General features: G+C 37.1%; 1 protein-coding gene across 5 annotated transcripts in view; it reads right to left on the minus strand.

Annotated features, from left to right (window-relative positions):
• Positions 1 to 14942, minus strand: part of CADPS2 (calcium dependent secretion activator 2) — a 575679-nt gene that overhangs the window by 357561 nt on the left and 203176 nt on the right. The window lies entirely within an intron of this gene.

Consider the following 14942-nt stretch of genomic DNA (forward strand, 5'->3'; position numbering starts at 1 on the left):
ACTGACAAGAAATCCTCCCATTCTTTCAGACTGACACCGCATTAGAATTGCACTCTTGTTCTAAGTTTGATTGAAAGCAAGAAAAATCATGCTATCATCATTTGTAAGGTGTCTTCCATTCACATGGAAAATTACTTTCACTTTGCACTGAAATAATCCTTAAGTTTTCCTCTACCTTCCTTTAACTTTCCTCATGATTCCTTTTTCCCCAATTGTTCATTCAATCCTCTTTTATGAGTTCATTATAAAAACCTTTAAGCTCAGGCAGACCTCTGAGTCATGCACATTATGGGATGCACTGGAGGCTACAGATGTGAACCAGGCAGGCATTTCTCTGAACTCATTCCATCCCCTCTCCTATTCCTATCATTTAAGAAAACCTGAAACAGCTCTATCCATGTGGTAAAGTTGGTTGGAGCATCATCCCATGAGTCAAAAGGTTGCAGGTTCGATTCCCAGTCAGGGTACACACCTAGGTTGTGGGTTCAATCCCTGGGGCATATACAGGAGGCAACCAATCACTATTTCTCTCTCATATTGATGTCTGTGTCTAGCTGTCTTTCTCTCTCTCCCCCCTCCCTTCCTCTCTCTCTAAAAATCAATAAACATATCCTGTATCATCAGGTGTGGATTTAAAAGAAAAAAGAAAAAGAAAGTCTGTACCACACAATACAACCATGCCTTACTAAAGATCCATTTAAAGACTGAGTTAGTACTGAATATAACATTAAACATCCAAGAGAGTGCAGATTAATATGTCCATTTGTTAAAGAACTAACAAACTGACATGTTACCTTTAAAAACTCCCTTAAAAACATAAGTAGGAGCAAACCAGGTCAACAGGATGATGGTGCTGGAATGCATATGGAGAGTAAAGAGGAATATGTTCCATTAAGTGGGCACCAAAAGTCTGGAGTTCGGTTTGGGAAATGAAATACTTCGAGGTTCGGGGAAGGGAGACTTGGCAGATAGGCCGGAGAGAGAGGTATGGCTACTTCATTAGCTAATCTTCATAGCCACCTTAGGCAGTATGGAGTTGGTTTCTGCAGCAATGAGAAGTCATTAAAATGCTTTACCTCTTTCATAGAAAGATATTATAAAAAAGAAAACGAAGGAATTGCATGGAGATAAAAAGTTTGGTCAGCTGTCATACAGGTGTTCAGCAATGGGACACGGAAGAGGGGTGGGAAATCAGATCCTCAACCAAAGAAAAAAATAAAGTAATGTTTACATTCTTCCCCACCCCCCAAAAAAGGTTTTAAGCAGATGAATGACATGGGAAAGAAAAGATCATTCTGTCTCCGGCACAAAAGGGAAGTCTATTCATTTCATTTAAAAGAAAGTTCTGGGGTTACATTTCTAAAAAATATGTTCCCAAATTGATTTTAAAAGTCAAATCCATTTTAAAACCAGGTTTAGGATAGGCAAGATTTTCTTAAACTAAATCCTTATTGCAAAGGGGGTTCTATGTCATCTCAGAAACACACATGTATAAATTAAACTTTATCATAGGTCTGTACGTATATGAAAATAAAACAGGGTGTATATATAGGATTCAGTATTATCCATCCACGGTCTCAGGCTGATCCACTGGGGGTCTCAGAACACATTCCCTGCTGGTAAGGGGGACTACTGTAATGCTGTGTCATATAAATGGCACGGCTATTTACCCAGTTGTTTAAGTCCAAAACCTAAGTAACATCTTTGACCTCTTTCCCTCACAACCCACATCCAACCCAATCTAGAGTCAAGCAGGGTAAAATCCAGAATCACAGAGTTGAGGAAGACCAGAATTCAGGTACTGTGAGTACCTGAATTTGGACTTTTTATTGTGGTGGAGCGTTTCCCCAGCCACTTCAAGTACCATACTTCTCATTTTGCCAGCACAGTTGCACATATAGTCATGGTGAAAATAATTTTTTTTGAGTCATTTTTGAATCCTTCAGAAAACTTGGTTTTGCAGAGCACCGTCTTCCTCCAAAAAAAAAAAAGAGAAAAGAAAACAGAAAAACCTGAACGGATGCTTGTAGACATGAGGCATTAGACTAAAATGCTGGTGACACACCTGTCTCTAGTGTCAGATCTGGGCATCAGAAAGAAAACGGAGAAAGGTAGACTCTGGAGTTTGGGGTAGGGGCCAGAGGCAAGTCCTCATACCACAAGGACTTCACCTTAACTTCACTTGTTTTTACTTTAAATGCCCGATTCAACACTTTATGTGATGATAGATTATTTACCTCATAGATGTTCCTTCTTGCCACAGAATATTTTCCAAGTCTTTTAAAGAGGCTCATTCAACCCTGACCATAACAGATGCCCAAATGTATCTTTATTCTCTGCAATGCTGCTAGTATCTATTACACTGAGCATTTTACCACTTAATTATCAAAATATTTCATTGGTTTGACAAATATTTAGCACAGAAAATGTAGTTTTATTTTCCTCCTGTTCAATGTACAGGGATTACTGTTTCCACACTCAGAATTCTCTAGGCTAGGGAGTTTTAACCTGGACCTTCAGGAAGGAGTCTATGAATCCATTCAAGTTGTGGGGAAAACTTGGTAGAAATACACATTATTTTCCTTGGGGCATTATTTAAATTTCATAGTTTATCCAAGATTCTCAAAGGGGTGCTTAACTCAAAAGAGATAAAGACCCATGATTCTAGGAGAATCTTCTGTGTAGAAGCTTCTCTTCATTTGTTCTAAAAGAGGCTGTAATGGCTTTTGAACACGAGCCATGAAAAACAGCCAACTCCAACCCATACATTACCAATCCCACCCTTACAGGGACTCGGTCAATTCTTTGGAAAGCGACAGTAGGACAGAGGCTCTCAACAATGTTGACTTGAATGGCCTGCGATTACTTTACTAACTCTATTTGAATTTTTCTGCACTGTCTGTACAGCAAGCACCACAACAAGCTTTTCAGTAGCTATAAAACTGTGGCCGTCCAGAAGTTCATACTTTGTCCAGAAAACAGTAAAAATTGTACGTAAAACAGAATATAATTGCCACAAGAAAGCTACTAGCCAAGTGTTATGAGAATTCAGTGCTGGAAGAGATGTTTTTCCTGGTTGACAGTATCAGGATGGATTTGTGAAGCTGAAAATGTTAAAAATGGAGTTTGAGGGGGTAGAGAAAATGTTGACCTGATGAGCCATCTATTAGTGTTGACTTGCAAATCTCAAACCCCAGGCTCTCCTTGCTCCTCGTCTCTTGTGTTCTATGGAAACGGCTCTGAGAAAACAGAAGGTTTCAGAGACTGGCAAATCTCCCTTTGCAAACGTCCTGGGGAGGACCAACGCCTGTGTTGGTGGCCAACTACCTGACAGTTAAGAACATTTCAAACACAGCATAAAATAACTCTACAAGTTTGACCCAAGCGCTTCATTTTATAACTTGTGATACCATTCTTCCAGTGCCTTAAAAACTATAAACAATAAATACTTAAATTCATTAAATCTGCTCATATCTTTTTTACTGTTGAGCATCACTGCCCTCTCTGATTGATCTATTTCCTAGAAGCAGAATAACTGTCATTATATTAATAGGGGGATCAATGACTGTGTTTCTCCATAACAATGCCCTTGTATATGCTAACCCTAGTCATTTGTGCTCCTTTTTCACCCAAAAACCAAAATCAATTCATTGTTTTCTCTGACACCCCACTCTAATTATAGCATAACTCTTTTCAGAAATATTATATTGTTTTCTCTTGTAATATTCATCCTTATCCTTTTAGCATGAAAAATACAAGTAGATTAGGATTTGCACTATTGAAAATTTAGTGTTTTCCCAAGATTAATTCATATGCTGGTCCACTATATTTATATTATCTATAAACCAGGTGAGTTACAAATAATCCGTCATAAAAATAACTTACACAACCTAACACTGACTCCAAAAGAACACTTTATCCAGCAGTTTACCATATATTTTTCTAGTTGCCCGGTGCTTTATTCATTTTGCAGTGCCAATACACATAGGTTTTCCAACGTAGCCTTAAAACACTGATCAAAAGCTTTAAATATTAGCAAATTACTTTTTCAATACACCTGTTAATTCTCCACCATCATTTGAATCACTAATTGTATATCATAAATTTAGAGCATAACTCTCCCCTACTGATTCTCACCATCCTGTTCTTTTCTCTGCTGGCCCCCTCAATCTCAGTCCACAAGCACACATGGTTGGTCCTTGGTGGTTCTAGACACAATCATTTCTCCATACAATGTCATGGGACCTCTCTCCTGAGGTCCAGCTCTCCATCTCCAATTGAAGGCAAAGCATTTCCACCCAGGCATCCCCCCCAGTGACCTACAAGTAAAATGGAACTGATCTTCTTTACCATCCACTCTTCAACCTGGCTCCATTTCTACATGATTCTCACTACCCTTGATCAGGCTAAAATCTCAGAGGGAGGGAGGGATGAAGGGAGGGGAAGAGAAAGGAGAAGAGGGAATAAATGATGAGAACAAATAAACAGGAATGAGAGAGATGATACCCAAACAACTTAACCTTAGTATTCAGGTTCTCCAATGTTTTATATCAATATAACTTTCTAACCTCTGAGATAGTTCCATTATGTATACAAATCAGTTTTTTTTAATTGTTTACCAAACATGTTATACTTTGCAATCATGTATTTTGCTTGTGTTTCTCCTGCCTGGGACACTCTTCTTACATACCTCATCGTCCAGATCAATCTCCAAATCTGAGAAGACTACATAGCCAATTATTTAGTAACAAAGCAGATACTTCTCCAATACTTACAACTTCTACTTCTAACTGCAATGTATACCCTCTGTTAGCATGCCCTACCCTAACAAATCCATACCCAATGGTGGGACCCACATAACTAGTCTCAATTTTAATGCCAATACAAAGAATAATTCCTGTATTTAAAAGGTTCTAGGACCCTAACTTGCCCTCCATGCTGACTCATCTTCCCTGATGCAATCTCGCTCAAAAACTTAAAAAAAAACCCCACCCTTCCTCCCTTTTTCTTGAGAATTAGCCAGCTACAAGGTAACTAAAACTCATTTTGTAACTTCACACAACAAAAAAGAACATAAAAAAATGAATTCCCCTACTCTGAAGAGCACATTGCCTGTATGATGTTATGTATGAATCAGGTACCATTCTGTCTGCTGGAGGAAAAGTTTTTAAAGAACTCCCTTATATCTACCTTCTAAATTATGTATTAAAAAACTAACTCAAATAGCAGTTCTGCCATGGATTCTCATAGATTCTTAAAAATGCATTTCCCAAACCACACTTTCTTTTGAATACTTTAAAGTAGGGAAAAGATGAATGAGTTAATTAGATATAAAATTACCTCATGTGAACTGAACTAAACTATATTAAATAATAGATCAAATGTTCAAAGGCAAGAATATAAGAAATTTAACCTCAAACATAAAAACCCTGGGACTTCAATAGCCTGGAGAATATGCATGCATATTCTCTAAAATGATAGATATAATTTGGCCAATTTTTACACATCATTAAATTTTCTTTAGTATTTCATTTGGTGTTAACATTTTATCTTCTGGACGAAAGTAATAAACCAGTATTTTCCAGCAATTATTTGCTCACTATACCCACCCCAATAGTTGAATATATATTCATATTAATAATGTAATAATGCTGAAATTGAGAGTGTTTAGCACTAAATAAAATTAAACAATACACTATCAGTGAATTAGAGAACTTCTAGCTCTGTCAGGACTAATAAGAGGTAAATTTATATAACACTATATGTCAGGGACTATTCTAAGTTTTTCAAAAAATAATTTTAAAAATTATCAAATTTATTGAGGTAACATTGGTCAATAACACTGTAAGTTTCAGGAGTACAACTTTTACCCTCTTCACCCCCCACCCCTTTCCCTCTGGTACCCACCATGCTGCAGTGCAGTTTGTTTTGTTTTTTCATTTGTTGCTTTTTGTTTTATATCCCATATGAGTGAAATCATATGGTTCTTGTCCTTTTCCATTTAACATATTTCACTAAACATAATACTCTCAAGATCCATCCAGGTTGTCACAAATAGCAATATTCTAAGTTTTATAAACATTATTGAATTTAAACCTCAGAGCAACTCTATGGAATATGTCTTATCATTATCCTATTTTAGTATATTTCAATGTACTATATAGAAGGAATTTATATGATGTTCTTCATTTACTGGCTGATTCCTGGAAATTTTTTCTATTAATTCTATTTTCTTCTCTTCTTGGTTCTTCTCTTAACCCACTCCAATCAGGTTTGTTCCCAACTACTCCATGGAGTCTTCCCTTGTCAAAGTCAACAGTACTTTCCACCTTGACAAATTCAAAGGTTACTTAATTGTCGTCTTTCTTAAGCTCTGGGCAGCATATGGCACAGATAAACACTGCCCCCTTGAAATGTCTTCTCTTGGCTTCCACACAGTCTGGTTTTGCTCCTACCACACTAGCTCTTTTCCCTTTGTGCAGGGTCAAAATCCTGAGCCCTTTCACTGATTGACCTCAGACTTTCCTGAAATGATCTCTTAATGTTCTATAGCTTAAAACACTAATTTTAAATGATTCCCAACCCTAATCTCTCATTGGAATTTCACACTGTATATCCAATTTCCACCTGCCATTTTCACATGGACATATATTTCATTTAATTACATGTACAGAACAGAACTCTTGACTTCTCCCTCATACCACCCCCCTGCAAAGTGTTTCTCCATGAGAAGAGGAAACATCATACACCAATAGCCTACAACAGTACCTGACCAAAGTAGGTACAATGTTTAATAAGTACCTTAACCCAAGATGCCCCATCAGACCATGGGTAATATAAACCTGCATCGGAGAGACACGACAATGTAAATAGAAAGGGAACCATCTAAGCATACTATCTTTTCTCCAAGACTGAAGGAGAGGAGTAGGTGGGTGTAACTCATAGGTCTAGAATGGTATGTCTTGAGATACAGACCCAATCTGATTTCCAGTTTCTGCTTGAATTGCTGGACTTTCATCTTGCCCCTTTTGAAGGCAAGCAGGTGGCCCAGTGTTCTAACTCAAGCTAATGTTCCCAAGTGTGGGAGGCAAAGTAGAATTTTGAAGCACAAAACAGGGAATGGATCCAAAAGGATGTGAAAAAAGATTCCAAGGTGAAATCTAGTAGTCTAGTAACTTTATAGGCAACAGAGATTAAAACAAAAACAAAACAAAAACAGGACCACAGCAGGGTTAAGGAGCAGAGCCTTGAAATTAGGTGAAAGATTAACATGCAGCTCCTGGTCCACTTTTGTTTTAATAATGCTGGGGCATGCCCAAGGGTGGGGTATGGACCACATGCAATCCATTCTTAAGATGACAGAGAAAGATCTTTCCAGAACTCATTTATTCCTGTCATTGCAATGCTAATAGTCCAACTGTGTTCCCTGCCACATATAAACTCCAAGCTTTTCCAGCTAGTATATAAGACCCTTAACGTTCAAATATTTTTCTAAATAACTCTTTAACCCTATCTCCTGCTAATCCAGCAATACGTACAACCAACCTTCCTAACCTTTTCATTCCAACCCTTTTCATTCTCCTTGTGCCTTTGTAAATGTTATTTTTCTTCTCTGTGTTAAATTTCTACCCATCTTCCAAAATTCAGGAATTTCTGCCTCCTTAGAACCTTCATTAAGCTTTCATTAAAACTCCAACATAGAATTGGGTTTCCACACTACCAAATCACCTCTTCTTCCTGGGCACACAGCTAGATAGTTTCTCAGACTCCCCTACAGTTAGATGTGACTATGGTACTAAGTTCTCAGGTGAACTGTCCAGGCTCCAACCCTCACTGTGCCTCTACATCAGCATAAAGCACCAATACATCAGACAGAAAGTCAAGAACCATATAATTTCACTCGTATGTATGTGGGGGGGGGGGAGATAGGTAGTAACTGGTAAAGAGGGTCAAATATATGGTGATGGAAGCTTTCACTTAGGCTAGTGGGCATACAAAGCAATATACGAATCATGTATCAGAGAACTGTACAGATGAAACCTACATAATCTTATTAATCAATGTCACCCCAATAAATTTAATGCAAAGAACTGACAGTGAGTCACACCTTCATGGATTGTTTCACTTACCCTGAGGTGGGGCCCAGGCATCCAGTGGTTTTTAAAGCTCCTCAGGTCATGCTAATGTGCACCCAGTGCACAACACTAAAGAAACCTATGCAAACTACCCTGCATCAGACTAAGATTTTGCCATCCAGGTGTCCCGCATACATACCCCACTACTACACTGATTCCATTTTGTTTATGTCTGTCTCCTGACTACATGCAAATACCTTGAAGGAAAGAACCACCAGATCTTCTCATTTTTGTATTTTCTTTGCTTAGCACAGTAACTAACATTTTTACAAGGCATTCAATAAGCATCTTTGACTGAAATATATGTTTTGTATAATTTCAATTTAATTGATTGAATATTTTAACAATAATTAACAATCACGAAAAAGATATAAGCACTTATACTTGAAACAGTATATTCAATCTTTTTTATTCATTAATAGCTGAAAACAGATCACTAAATAAAAACACTTTTTCCACCTACTGTTATTACTACAAAGATGCCTGACTGCTGTAGATCTGTGTTCTCTTATTATTTATAAAAGGGGGAAAGTTGGGGTAACACCCAAACTTCTACAGACTAGATCTGGGTAAAGAAGAAAAAAATTTAAAAATAAACGTAAGGCATGTCTGAAGGTAGCCTATATTTGTGATCTATTGAGATTTGGGACAAGGCAAAAACAAACAGAACAGTTTAGGAGAAATTTTACTTAGGAGTATTCTTATGTAGTTCCTCTAAATGTAGGCAACGGTGAAAAACAAAATAATGCATTGTAGTCAAATAAAGCAGCACTGATTTTTTTTAAAAAAAACACCTTTAATTTCATTTAAAAGCAGAATAAAATTGTATTCCCAAAATTTTAATGTTTAGAGAGGATATTGATTCCTATACTAACCATATATTCAAATTCATTTGAATGAAAGCAAATGAATACTCACCTAATTTATACAATACATTTATTTTAAAAAGAAGTAGACATGTATATAACTATTATGACTATTCCAATTATGAACTTCAACAATCAGATATTTAAAAATCTAATCATTCCTAAGGTTTTAAGTATCTCCTTACTGTATCCTAAAACATAAAAACTGCTACTTAATGTCATTTACTTCAATATATTCTTCAAGCATTCCTAGATTGAAAATTGCAAACAAGCAAAATATAATGGAAACACTGAATTAAAGAACAAACTGACAGTAACCAGAGGGGAGAAGGGAGAGGGATAATGGGGGAAAATAGGGGAAGGCCCATCAAGGTACATGTATACAGGACACATGGATAAAGACAAAGGTGGGTAGGATCGAGGGTGGCAGGCGGGGATGGGTGGGGCAGGAGAGAAGCTGGGATGAAAATGGAGACAATTGTACTTGAACAACAATAAAAAATTATCCTACAACATGAAACATAATAATATCCGTATAATAGGGATACTAGAAGGAGAAGAGGAAGAGCAAGGGATAGAAAACCTGTTTGAAAAAGTAATGATGGAAAACTTCCCTAATTTCATGAGAGAAAAAGTCACACAAATCCAGGAAACACAGATTTCAATCAAGAGGAACACAAAGAGGGCCACTTTAAGATATATCATAATTAAAATGGCAAAATTTCAAGATAAAGAGAATCTTAAAGAGAGCAAGGTAAAAACAGGAAGTAACATACAAGGGAGACCCGATAAGACTAGCAGCTGAATTCTTAATGGACACACTCCAAGCCAGAAGGGAATGGCAAAAAATATTCCAAGTAATGAGAACCAGACACCTGCAACCAAGACTACTATATCCAGCAAGGCTCTCAATTACAATGAAAGACCAAATAAGGAACTTCCCAGACAAAAGAAGCCTCAAAGAATATATCTCCTCCAAACCAGGTCTGCAAGACATGCTAAAGGGTTTGCTTTGAGAACAGGAAGAAAAACAGTGAAAGAGAGAGGAACACAGGTACGAGAAAATGGCAATGAATAAGTACCTATCAATAGTAACCTTAAATGTAAATGGATTAAATGCCCCAATCAAAAGACACAGAATAGTGGAATGGTTAAGAAAATATGACCCACACATATGCTGCCTAGAAGAGACACACCGCACAACAAATGACCTACACAGACTGAAAGTGAAGGGCTGGAAACAAATATTCCAAGCAAATGGACAGGGAAAAAAAGCCGGAATAGCAATACTCATATTGGACAAAATAACCTTCAAAAAAAGAGCCATAACAAGAGACCCAGAGGTCACTTCATGATATTCAAGGGAAGAATCCACCAAGAAGACATAAACATTGTAAATACATATGCACCCAAAGGGGAGCACCCAAATACATAAAGAAAATCTTGGAGGACTTCAAGAAAGGTATTGACAGCAACTCAATTATAGTAGGGGATTTTAACACCCCACTGTCAAAAATAGACAGATCTTCCAAACAAAATATCAACAAAGACACTGTGGCATTGAACAATGCTCTAGATGAAATGGACTTAAGTGATATATATAGAGCTTTTCATCCCAAAGAAGCAAAATACACATTCTTTTCAAATGCACATGGAACATTTTCAAAGATAGACTCCATGACAGGACACAAAGCAAGCCTCAACAAATTCAAGAAAATTGAAATCATATCAAGCATTTCCTCCAACTAGAAGGGATTGAAACTAGAAATCAACCTCAAGGAAAAAAAACCCAAAACACTCAAACTCATGGAAATTGAATAACATGCTATTAAACAATCAAAGGGTCAAGAACGAGATTAGGGAAGAAATCAAAAACTTTCTGGAAACAAATGAAAATGAACTCGCAACAACCCAAAACTTATGGGACACAATGAAGGCAATCCTGGGAGGGAAATTCATAGCAATACAGACCTACATAAAAAAATAGAAACATTTCAAACAAACAACCTAACCCTACACCCACAAGAACTCAAGGAACAACAAAGACAGCCCAGAGCTAGTAGAAGGAATGAAATAACCAAGATCAGAGCAGAGTTAAATGGCATAGAGACTAAAAGCACAATTCTAAGGATCAATGAATCCAGGAGCTGGTTCTTTGAAAAGATAAACAAAATCGACAAGCCTTTAAGCAGGCTCATCAAGAAAAAAAGAGAGAGGACCCAAATAAACAAAATCAGAAATGAAAGAGGAGAGATTACAACTGATACCACAGAAATACAAAGGATTGTAATAAATTACTACACAGAACTATATGCCAAGAAATTTGAGAACCTAGATGCAATGGACACATTTCTAGAAAAATATAATCTTCCAAAACTGAATGAAGAAGAAGCAGAAAGCCTGAACAGACAAATAACAGCTGCTGATTGAAACAGTCATCAAAAAGCTTCTGACACACAAAAGCCCTGGACCAGATGGCTTCACAGGAGAATTTTACAAAGCATTTAAGGGAGAACTAACACCCATCCTCCAAAGATTATTTCAGAAAGTTCAAGATGGAAGACTCTCAAACTCTTTTCATGAAGCCAGCATCATCCTAATCCCAAAACCAGATAAAGACATAACAAAGAAAGAAAACTTCAGGCCAATATCACTGATGAACATAGATGCTAAAATCCTCAACAAAATACAAGGAAACCATATCCAGCAATACGTTAAAAATATCATACACCATGATCAAGTGGGATTCATCCCAGGGATGCAAGGATAGTATAATATTCACAAACCCATAAACATAGTACACCACATAAACAAAAGACAAAAATCACATGATTGTATCAATAGATGCGGAAAAAGCATTTGATAAGGTACAGCACCCATTTTTGAAAAAACACTCAGCAAAGTGGGAATAGAGGGAGCATTCCTCAACATAATAAAGGCCATATATGAGAGACCTACAGCCAACATCATACTCAATGGACAAAAACTTAGAGCTTTCCCACTAAGATCAGGAACAAGACAAGGATACCCTCTCTCACCACTCCTATTCAACATAGTATTGGAAGTCCTAGCCACAGCAATCAGACATGGAAAAAAATAAATAAAAGGCATCCAAATTGGAAAGGAGGAAACGAAACTTCATTGTTTGTAGATGACATGATAGTGTACATGGAAAATTCTATAGACTCCACCAAAAAACTACTTGACCTAATAAATGAATTTGGCAAAACAGCTGGATACAAAGTCAATACTCATAAATCAAACACATTTTTGTACACCAACAATGAAACATCAGAAACAGAAATCAGGAAAAAAATCCCATTTGATATAGCAACAAGAAAAATAAAATACCTAGGAATAAACCAAACGAAGGAAGTAAAGACCTATACTCAGAAAACTACACAACACTGAAGAAAGAAATTAAGGAAGACACAAACAAATGGAAGCATGTACCATGCTCATGGATTGGAAGAATTAACATCATCAAAATGGCCATACTACCCGAAGTGATGTATAGATTCAATGCAATCCCTATTAGAGTACCCATGACATATTTCACAGATATAGAACAAACATTGCAGAAATTCATTTGGAACCATAAACGACCTCGAATAGCTGCAGCAATTTTGAGAAAGAAAAACAAAGCAGGAGGGATCACAATACCTGATATCAAACTGTATTACAAGGCCACGGTAATCAAAACATCCTGGTACTGGCATAAAAACAGGCCTATAGACCAATGGAACAGAATAGAGAGCCCAGAAATAAACTCAAATCTATACGATCAATTAATATTTGACAAAGGAGGCAGGAGCATAAAATGGAGCAAAAACAGCCTCTTCAACAAATGGTGTTGGGAGATCTGGACAGTTAGGTGCAAAAAAATGAAACTCGATCACCAACTTCCACCATACACAAAAATAAATTCAAGGTGGATAAAAGACTTAAATATAAGTCATAATGCCATAAAAGTCCTAGAGGAAAACATTGGCAAGAAAGTCTCAGACATTCCATGCAGCAACATCCTCACAGACACATCCCCTAAAGCAAGGGACATAAAGGAAAGAATAAACAAATGGGACCTCATCAAAATAAAAAGCTTCTGCATGGCTAAAGAAAACAGCATTAAAATGAAAAGAGAACCAACAGTATGGGAAAATATATTTGCAAATAATACCTCAGACAAGGGCCTGATCTGCAAAATACATAAAGAACTCACAGGACTCCACTCCAGGAAGGCAAAAAACCCAATTAAAAAATAGGCAAAGGACTTGAACAGACACTTCTCCAAGGAAGACATACAGAGGGCCCAGAGACATATGCAAACATGCACAGCATCACTAGCCATCAGAGAAATGCAAATTGAAACCACAATGAGACCACTTCACATCAGTGAGAATGGCCATCATAAACAAATCAACAAACAAATGTTGGAGAGGATGCGGAGAAAAGGGAACCCTAGAGCACTGTTGGTGGGAATGCAGACTGGTGAGGCCGCTGTGGAAAACAGTATGGAATTTCCTCAGAAAACTAAAAATGGAACTGCCTTTTGACCCAGCAATTCCACTGCTGGGATTATATCCTAAGAGCCCTGAAACACCAATTATAAAGAACCTATGCACCCCAATGTTCATAGTAGCACAATTTACAATAGCCAAGTACTGGAAGCAACCTAAGTGCCCATCAGCAAATGAGTGGATCAAGAAACTATGGTACATTTACACAATGGAATTCTACACAGCAAAGAGAAAGAAGGAGCTTCTACCCTTTGTGACAGCATGGATGGATCTGGAGAGCATTATGCTAAGTGAAATAAGCCAGGTAGCGAGGGACAAATACCATATGATCTCACCTTTAACTGGAACATAATCAACAAAAGAAAAAGCAAACAAAATATGACTAGAGACATTGAAATTAAGAACAATCTAACAATAGCCAGAGGGGAGGGGGGAAGGGACAGTGGGAGAAGGGTTTTCAGGGACTACTGTAAAGGACACATGGACAAAACCAAAGCGGAGGGTGAAAGCAAGGGAGGGAGGTGGGCTTGGCTGGGGAGGGGAGAAAATGCAGACAACTGTAATTGAACAATAATAAAGTAATTAAAAAATGAAAATAAATAAATTGTCCTAAAAAAGAAAATTACACATGCATGAAAAATGTATCTTGCTAATTACCTATTCCATAGCTTTATTTTCCTACTTTGAAAGTGATTTTTGTTATCATATGTAATTTTCTCTGTAGAAAATGCTTTTACCTCTCCCTGAAAAGGAGTCAGTTAAGATAACAAATTATCAGTCACATGGTACTTGCTAAGAGAAAATATGCCAGTGGTGAAAGACAGATCCCACTTTCCTCGGAACGTATGTGTTTCTCCTTCTCCTGCTTTCTTTTATACACCTCATGGTTCCTGGACTTCTGGGGAAGTGAGAAACACATGCCTGTATTTGTTGATTTCTTTAAAACTCCTAAACCCGAAGTGCTTAATCTCCAAACCTAAAATTTTTAGGGACAGGGAGTCATAAACTTGAACACTACCTTTTAACCACTTGTAAATATTCTTACTTATCACTAGTTCAGTAGTGTTACTTAATTCAGTTGTTTCAGAATATAGGGCATTGAAGTGGGGACATTTAGAGAGGAAGATTTCAGTTAACTTTGCTTTGACTCTTGGGTACATGTGGGTGAATCATTTTCCTCAGTTAATGCAATGAGATTATAAAAAATGAATGAAGGCTGCTTTTGGCAGAAAAGATAAGAATTTAGATAGCTGTAAAAATCAGTTACTCAATCCTCTCAAAATACAAAATGGAAGAGGAAGGGAATTCCAGTAGACACAGCATCGTACACTTCACTATTCAGTGTCTGTTCCCACTTTCAAAGTAGGAAAACAAAGCTTTGAAGTGACAATTATCAGCAAGTATATTTTTGTATGCATGTAATT

This window comes from Desmodus rotundus, chromosome 6 (assembly GCF_022682495.2).
Source record: "Desmodus rotundus isolate HL8 chromosome 6, HLdesRot8A.1, whole genome shotgun sequence".
Classification (NCBI taxonomy): Eukaryota; Metazoa; Chordata; class Mammalia; order Chiroptera; family Phyllostomidae; genus Desmodus; species Desmodus rotundus.